Source organism: Adiantum capillus-veneris, chromosome 9 (assembly GCF_014529385.1).
Source record: "Adiantum capillus-veneris isolate H3 chromosome 9, ASM1452938v2, whole genome shotgun sequence".
NCBI classification, from domain to species: Eukaryota; Viridiplantae; Streptophyta; class Polypodiopsida; order Polypodiales; family Pteridaceae; genus Adiantum; species Adiantum capillus-veneris.
In genome coordinates, this window is record NC_140939.1 from 106,712,465 (window position 1) to 106,722,095 (window position 9,631).

Sequence of the window (9,631 nt, forward strand, 5' to 3'; positions counted from 1 at the left end):
TTGCCTATAGTGATGATAGTTTTAGAAATATCCTATAGAGGCTCATCTACTTGATGAAATCCTTCAGAATAACCCATGTCAAGGTCAACAACTTGTGAACCACTTGCTATACAGTCTATGTCTTCACTGGAACCATTATTAGAAGTAGCATCCATGCGAGCAATCTTTGAAAAAAAATCATATAAGCCTGTTTCAGCATTAAATTCATCGTTTACCTTTTCTTCATTGCTCAAAATATGCTCCTTTGAAACTGAATCTGCTACTTTTAACTTCGCATTTTCTTTAGCTTTTCTTCTTGCAGAAATATGCTCCCAGAATTCATCATAGTTGAGGAACTGCATCTGATCCCCTTCACCTTTACTAAAGACTCGAGGGTGTCATTTTCGTGGTCTTCTCGCCCCAACCAGTAAATGAAATACATTTTTGAAAGAAATCGCTGCCATTTTCTGGATTTGCAATGGTGGCTATCTCTAACCCTTTGCGCGTAAAGTATTGCTCCGTTTGAGAAAGCGCTAGATTGATGCTTTCCTCGTAAGCGTCAGGTGCCAACTCGTAGTCAAAACTCCCTTTTGATGGCAGCCCTTCCGTTTTACTACTAAACATATGATCGAACTCTTCCTATTATTTTCAAAAGACTCAATCAAAATACAATTAATAAAATTTCGTAATCAAAACATATTCTCATATACAATTGGTTTGAAGTATACCTTCCAAAGTAGTTGCGCAAGGACAGCCATTGGCAATTTTAGCCACTTAGACTTATTTGGACCTCTAAAATTCAAAGCCCTTTCGGCTGCCAAATGCGCTCTTTCGGGGAATTTTTACAGAAGTGATGTAGGTTCCGCCAACCCTAGCTTTCTCATCATGAAAATATCATGAGCAGTCGTATGAGACACTAAAACCCTCGTGGCCCTGTTTAACAATAGATTGTAATTTATATAGTTTACAAGTAAGATGCTTTTAAATTAGCGAAAAAACAAAGGGCTCATCTATTGATCATACCCAAAACCAATAGAAACTCCGCTGCCTCATGTGGCTGAAAGTCAACTAGAACGCACTCTACCTTTGGCGCTTTCTCAATTGGAATGTCATTCTCGTTCATCCACCGCATCCATGCCTCCAATCGGTGATTACCATCCCAAACCACAAAGTACCTCTCAACCATGTGACTAAGCTCTGGGATTTGGCGAAGCTCTTCGTCCAAATCATATGACATTGCAAGTTCCCTTGCAGCGTGACCACGGCGAGTAAATTGTTTGTGATCCTCCCCAGGAATTCGTTCACTAACAATAAATCTTGCCATCGTTGGTTGGTAGCTTTTGTTTGCAATAGAAATTTGCAAATCGGTCACATGGTCATCATGCGTGCGGATGGCGGGGTTTGAGAGAAGTCGACAAAGAGGCAATCGTGGAAGTTTCCCATCGTATGGTACTCTGTGAGAATCCACCCAACCCAAAGAAATGTGTTTGTCGACAACATTTCCAAACACTTCGTCTTTGACATTCTCAATAGCGGTACTAGTTTCCACAAGATGACTGGGTCCGGCGCTTGATTGTGATGTCCCAGCCACTCCAGTTACAATGGATACAATACGATCCAAAGAACTGAATGCCTGAGATTGTTGGGTATCCTGTGTGCCTAACGGAGGGACTTCTTGTGAGGTAGTAACATCCACCTCATCAATTGCACCAGTATTTTTTGTTTGGTTTCTTGTTCTCATGGTTGCAAGAAAGAAGAATAATGTATAAGAAATAGATATAGGATGATTTATGAGAATTTGTAGGTTGGAAGTTTGAGATGTGAACTTGAGAGAGGGGGAGAGAGAGACAGAGAGAGAGAGAGAGAGAGAGAGAGAGAGAGAGAGAGAGAGAGATCTGTGTAGCACAAGAGAATAGAGAAGAAGAGAAGGTCACTTTATAAAGCTTTTAATTTTTTATTAATTTTAATTTTAATTATTATTTTTTTATGACTGTGTGTGTGAGAGAAAGGAATATGTCTCTGTGTGTGTGTTTTGCCATGTTCGCACGTGTGTGCGTGTGCTTTTGTGTGTACGTGCAACGTGTGTGTGTGTGTATGTGTATGTGTATGTGCAACATGTGTGCGTGTGTGCAACGTGTGCACGTGTGTGTGTGCGTACGTGCGTGTGTGTGTGCAGCGTGTGTGTATGTGTGTGCGTGCACATCCGTGTGTACGTGTGTGTGCGCGCACACACATGCGCTGCACGCAGGTGCACGTGTGTGCGCCACACACACACACACTGCACTAAGACGTGTGTGTGTGGTGCACACACGCATGCCAGCGTGTGTGTGTGTACACACACGTGCGCCCGTGTGTGTGTGTGTGCGTTTATGTTGGTGTGTGTGTTCACACACACATGGCTAGCCATGTGGACATGCAACTTAGGTGGCCGTTGCGTGTCCGCGTGGATGCGCGTGGGCCTGCGGGTGCCTCTGCCTCATGCCATGCGTTGGCCAGAGGCGGGCACACGCTCAGCACACACTTGGCGTGTGCCCGTCTCTGGCCAACGCGTGGCCAGAGACAGAGGCGTCCATGGCCGCCCACGCGCTGAGGCGGTCTGGGGCGGGCAACAAGAAGAGTGGCCTCCAAGCACTCTTCTAGGCTCCCATGATGCTCAATTGGGTTGGGGTTGGAAAAAAACAACAACACACACACAAACCCGCAACCTAACCCTACACAAATTTGGGGCACCACCTAGTTTTGGATGCGAACTAGGACGCGTAGAGAGAGAGAGAGAGAGAGATAGTGCTCGGGCTGCTTTGAAACGTATCGGCAATGATCAAGCAAACACAACTATATATTTAAGAAAGAGAGAGAAAGGGGGAGGGGGGTGCTTGTTGCATTATTACCTTCTTACAAATCTGTCATGACAAATCAAAGTGAGATTAGTATTTGTTCAACATAGCTTGCGTAAATTTCACCACAACACATCACAAGAAAAGCCACCCCAATCACTGTCTTAAGGCCAGGGGAGTCCTCTCCACCCTGTCGCCCTCTTACAGTATGTGGGATTTATGGCTAGATTGATGACAACACCAGAGACAAGCTATCAAGAACTTAACCAAAAACACCAAGACACTTACGCATCATTGTTGTCCATTACTTCACGTTGGAAGGGAGACAAAGTATCCAAGCTTAGTCCAAATCCACCCTCCTTGATTCAGCAAATGTTGGGCTTACACTAGTAGGAGAAATGATAGATTTCCTACTCTCAATTGAATGATCACTCTCTCTCTTACAATGGCATAGAGTTCCCTTGCTAATCCCCTATTACAACACATGCACATGCATAAGACAATGAGCTTCCACTCAAGAGCTCCTTCTAGAGAGGTTGAGCTTGGCTTCTCAAGCTATAGCATAGTGCTCTTGCTTATGGCTCCCCCTTTTGTGCTAGCTACACCCTCCTTTTATAGCAATTTTGAAGGCTAGGGTTACTCCTCTAACCATGGTTGGGTTAGATTTTCAGCAATTTATCTAGTTTCTTTTTCTTGGCATTATCAAGAAGTTGGTGGGGAAAGAGAGAGGAGAGAAATGGAGGTGATAGGACTTTTCATAGTGGGTTAGTGTTAGTAGAGTTAGTATTAATTTACAAATGGAATTGGATATTTACAATGGGAGTATCCATGTAGGATACAAATAAGGAAGAAAAACTCTTAAGAGGTAAGAAAAGGTGGATTTCTTACAAGGTTGATGCTCCAAGTGTCTTGAGTAGGGCCAATTTTGACGCTTGTTGACGGTCCACTAGCTTTGACGGTACATTTTTTCTCCACTCTTGACCTTCCTTGAGAGACAAGGTAATTGAAGCTGAGTAATCAACCACCATGATGCTGTCTTTTAAGAGAAGAGGCTGAATTTTGTGGTTTTTTTGATAGACATGGGTAAATTGGAGGAGGAAAAATGAGACTAGGTGGTCAATTTTGGAATGGAATTGTGTGTGGGAGGTATGAGTTCACCATGGTTTCTCTTATTCTTCAAGGTTGAGGAGAAGGTGAGTAGGGTACAGAGAGGAGGGGTGAGAGAGATGGGGATGATGAGTGGAAAAGTGTGTGTGAAAGAGGAAAATGATAAAGTGGAAGAGAGAGTGTGGCTGCATAGCATGGGAAAACTGAGGTCCACTAAAAAAATCATAGCTCACAGCTCGTAGCTCAAAAAAATATGAAAAAATTTGAGGCAAAAGTTCAGCCTACGAGCTACAACTTTTGTTTGTATTACCTTTTCAAATTCGGAGAGCAAGTGAACTTTAAAAATTCAGCAAAACCGACCATTTTTTTCCACTGCAAAGGTCCTTGTGGGGTCCTTCTTTGGATGATTCTTTTGAATACCTCCAAGAGTGAGCCCTCCATAGTGCATGTATGCATGCCACCTACCCTTGACCTTATTTGGTAGGTCTATAATTGAAGATATTGTTGAGATCATGATATAAGTAAATAGTACAACTAAGAAAATCAAATATTGAGGGGTCTGAAAAATATGTACATGTCAAATATAAATAATATAAGTGGAAAAAAATATAAAGGGATCAAAAGAGATCTCTCTCATTATGAGGCTACCATAAAAAGATAAATATTTTTGGTGTTCTAAACAAAATAGATGTATGAAGGGAAAAATCACAATAGTGAAAAAATATACACATAAATAAAACTAGTTTTTTTGGATTTTTGTTGGGGTGGAGTTACACCAAATATAAGAGAAGCTTACATGAAAATATTTCTATATGGAATAAAGAGTATGAAAAATGGTAAGAAAAATTGTGGTAATGGTGAGGCAATGTACAGAGCATAAATAACACACACCTAGGTAGAAATATTTAAATAAATACCAAAATAATTATGAAAAAATCTTTTATTTAGGCCCTATATACAAAGAAATATTTACATACGCATGGGCCATAATATACTTTTTTTTTTTTTTGGCTCAACTAGCCCAATGACTAGCTAATTGAGGGTTTTTTAAGAAGATATGGGAAAAGTCACGTGACTCACGCACGCCTATGTACAGTGAAATGGTAGGGATAGCCACAATGTTTGGGTGATTTTGGTAGGGTGAGGTAACTCACTGTGGTAATTACAAAGAGCCGAAAAACGGCTATCATTAGCCCTCCCCCTGGATGATGGTATATTCATGTACCATCATAGAGCATCTTTTCCAAAGAGAGTGCTTCAGAGTCCTTGACAAGATCTTCATTGTTTGGCCCCTCGGAATTTTGGCTAGAGTTACACTCATGCTTCATGTAACAATACTTACATGAAACAGTGGCCTTTTGACAGATCTTTGGTAGATCCTTTGGTAGAAGGCGACTCAAATAGGGCTTCAAGCGATACCCGTTTACTTTCCTGGAGTGCTCTTTACCATTCAAGTCCATAAGCTGATAGTAACTTGAATTGAAAGCCTTCTTGACTATGTATGGCCCTTGCCATCTAGTTTCAAACTTGGCATCAAAACGATTATCGAGTCGATTGTCATACCTTAGCACAAGATCTCCTTCATTGATGCCTTTGTACTTCAGTTTCTTGTCAAGCTTCTCCTTTGTCTGTGTGGCTTTCTTCTTGTAGCACTCGTATGCTGCTTCTCTTTTCCACTCAAGGTCCACTAACGTAAGAAGTCGATCCATCCATACCTCTTGATCATCTTGTGCTCCTTTGCCATGAAGTCGCATTGTTGGAATGTTGAGCTCGATAGGCTGTATAGCCTCTTGACCATAGACCAAGTGAAATGGTGTGAACTCCGTGGCTTCCCTATATGTGGTTCGATACGCCCACAAGGCACCATCCAAGAAGTCATCCCACAACTTTGTCTTGTTTTTCACCATCTTTCTAATGATGCCTGCAATGACACCATTAGCTTTTTCTACCAAACCATTTGATTGGGGATAGTAGGGTGTACTATGACGATGTAGAATGTGAAGCTCTTCACAAACTTCTGTGAGCAATCCTTTTCTAAACCCTGGACCATTATCAGAAACAATCTCCAAAGGTGTACCAAATCTACAACAAATGTGAGTGTAGACGAATTTGTTCACTGTCCTCTCATTTACCTTTGCCACACTTTGTGCTTCCACCCACCTAGTCATGTAGTCTACAGCCACTAGAATGTAGAGTTTACCATTCTTTGTCCTAGGCAGAGGACCCATAGCATCAATGCCCCACTTTTCAAAGGGTCCATTTGCAAGCACTATTTGCCTCGGGCCATGCACCAACCTTCTATTTCCATTCATCTGACAATTGTGACAACTTTTACACCAATGTTGGACATCCACATGTAGACTTGGCCAAACATACCCCGCAAGCAAAATCTTCTTCACAGTTAATTCTTGGGAAAAATGACCACCACATGCCTCTTCATGCAAACCTTTTAGAATGGCTGGAATCTCCGCGATAGTTGGTACTCTTTTGCACACTTGATCCTTCCCTCTTTGATAGAGGGAGCCTTCTAGGAAGAGATATGCGCTTGCCTTCTTCATGAGTCTCCTCTTCTGAGCCTTTGTGAAGTCTTGTGGAAACTCGCCCTCCAAAATGTAGCTAATAACGGGAGTCAATGACTCCAATCCCTGGTATCTCGGTTGCTTGACAGTTGCTGCCACCATGATGACCTGCACTTCTTTCTCAACGCATGTAACTACTTGCTGTGCAAGTAAATCGGCATCTTCATTTTGTTTCCTAGGAATATGATATAGTTGCACTTCTTCAAATTGATTAAACAATCTACAAATGGCATGAACTTTTGTCCGTAAGCTTTCATTCTTGCATGCCCAAATGCCTAAAATTTGTTTAACAATGAGAAGTGCATCTCCCTTTACCATGAGGCGTTGTATCCCTTGGCCAATGGACATCTTCAAACCATGAATTAGTGTGTCGTATTCTGCTTCATTGTTGCTAGCTGAACTTGGTAGATTGAACTTCTCTTTCATGACCACCTCTCCACTTGGGTTGAGCAACACTAGCCCTCCCCCTGCTTTTCCTGTGGCTCGACGAAAAGCTCCATCAAAGAACAAGGTAAAAGCATTAGGAATACTTTTTGGTGGTGGTAATGGTAGGGTCTTTACTTAAGGCACCTTAATCTCCTTTTCATGCACCCTATAAGTGAGAATCCCTGCCAATTGTGCACGCACACTATCTTCTACCTTGAAAGGGTATTGAAACTCTTGCAACTCCATAATCCACTTTGAGATCCTAGTACTAAGATTCATTTGAGATGACACCCAAGGGAACAAATTCTCTGCAGTGAGAATTACAAAAGGTTTTGGTAGCAGGTAGGATCTAAACTTTCTCACCGCAAACATGAGAGAAAGCATCATGAGTTCTGCTTCTGTGTAGTCTCTCTCCAAAGCATTCATGACCCTACTAGCAAAGTAGATGGGTCGCATCCTTGTACTGTGGGGATCTTGTTGTAGCAACACAACACCAATTGTTTCCCTTCCAACACTAGAGCTAACAAAGAATGTGTACTCCCAACAAGGAGGCATGAGTGTTGGTAGCTCTGACAAAATGACTTTAATGTTACAAAAATACTCTTCAAGCTCATCAGACCATGCAAATTCTACTTGTGTCAACTTTTGCAAAGGATGAAGCAACTCCAAAGCTAAGTGAATAAAGCGTGACATATACTTCACTTTTTGAATGAATGATATGACCTCTTTGAGATTCTTGGGTGAGGGGAGCTCAATAAGAGCCTTTGCCTTTGAAGGATCCACCTCAATGCCTTTATAGGAAACCTTGTGACCAAGCAAGATCACTTCATCCTCAGCTATGTGACACTTGTCGGGGTTGAGTTGACCTCCCATGTCATAGAGCTTCTTTAAACCTTCTTCTACCCTTTGTAGATGCAATGATTTTGAGCTATAAATGCAAAAATCATCAATAAAAACCCTAATGGACTTTCCAAAGAATGCTTGAAACACCATGTTCATGAAGCATTGGAAAGTTGCAGGAGCATTTGTCAGGCCAAATGGCATGACTCTAAAAGCATAACAACCCCAAGGAGTGATAAAGATTGTTTTCAATTGATCCTCCAATGCGATACCTATTTGAAAGTAACCTGAGTAGCCATCACACACAGTGTACTTCTCATGACCAGCTACTTCATTTAGTATCTCATCCTGAAATGGGAGGGGAAAGTGATCTCTTTTTGTTGCCTCATTAAGTGGACAATAATACACACACACCCTCCACTTGCCGTTTTTCTTAGGAGTGACAACAACGGGAGAGACCCACTCTGAATTCTCTACTGGATAAATGAACCCTGCTGCTAGAAGCTTTCTTACCTCCTTCAGTAGAGCCTGCTCCTTAATGACTCCTAGCCTTCGTAGCTTTTGAGCCTTAGGTGTGGCCTCTGGCTTCAACTCAATCTTGTGTTGAACAACATCTACTCCATGCACATCGGTGTAGTCTTTAGCAAAAAGCTTCGGAAATTTCCTTAGCACACATTTGAACTCCTCTCTTTCATTCTTTGTAAGTGTTGTAGACAACATACCTTCTAACATTCCTTCATCTTCCACCTTTTGGTTCTCTTGGGAACCTACCTCTTCCAAACCTCGAGAAGAGGTCTCCTGGTTGTTTGGCTTAAACCTTACCCCCATGACTTCAATGGAGGACTCCTCTTCAGTAATGCTGCCGCTACTTTCTTCTTCTGAAGTGTTTTCAGTCCAATCTTCTTCCGTCTCACTTCGAGATGATTCTTCATGGAGCTCCTCTTGGCGTTGCTCCTTCATGTCAAAGACAACCTTCTTGTGATTGTCATTCCTGCAAATTAGCTTTCCACTCTCCCAATCCTGCAAAGCTCTCATTTTCATTAGCCATGTTCTTCCTAGGATAAATGGATAACCACTTCCCTTAGTTGACATAACATAAAAATCCACCGCTTTCTTAATGCCAAAGGCCTCTACAAAGACATTTTTACAAATCCCTACACACCTAGCCTTGCTATTGTTTGCCATCTTGACTTTGATTTTAGGTGTCTCATGGATGTGCATGCCTAGTCTTTGCATGAGTCCCTCTGTCATGATGCAAATTTGTGCACCCCCATCCACTAGACCTTTCCTAACCAATCTTCCTTTGATGTAACAATCTAGCACCGGTGTAATGTCCTCATTCATTTCAGCTTGTGCAATTTTTACAACAGGCACACTCTCTTTTACCTTTCTCCTAGTGCTAACTGCCCTTGTTAAATCCCTCCTTACTTGTGGACATAATGCAGGAAATTGAGGCCATGAAATATCAAGACCCTTACCTCTCATGTCTTCCAACAAGTTGTACGGAGCCATACCATGTCCAAGAGGGAAGTCTTGGAGGTTGATACGACGTCCAGTCCTCTTGGTTTCCTTGGTCTCCTTTGCCTTTTTGCCTTGTCCATGGTCACTCTTTGATGTGACTCCTTCTTTCTCTTTACCTTTCCCTCGGCCACGCTTAATGCCATTGGCTTCCATGTCAACCTCATTTGAATTTTTCACCTCTACCACATGCACATTTGGATCTGGTAAAGGTGGAACTCCTTCTACCCCTTGTGGAAGTGGTCTTGGTCCATTTGGCCTTTGTAGAAGCCTTGGTTGTTGACCAGCTCCTTCTCCTGCATTCATCACTGGGTAATTCAAGTTAGGTCTCACTGGCTCTCCACGGGG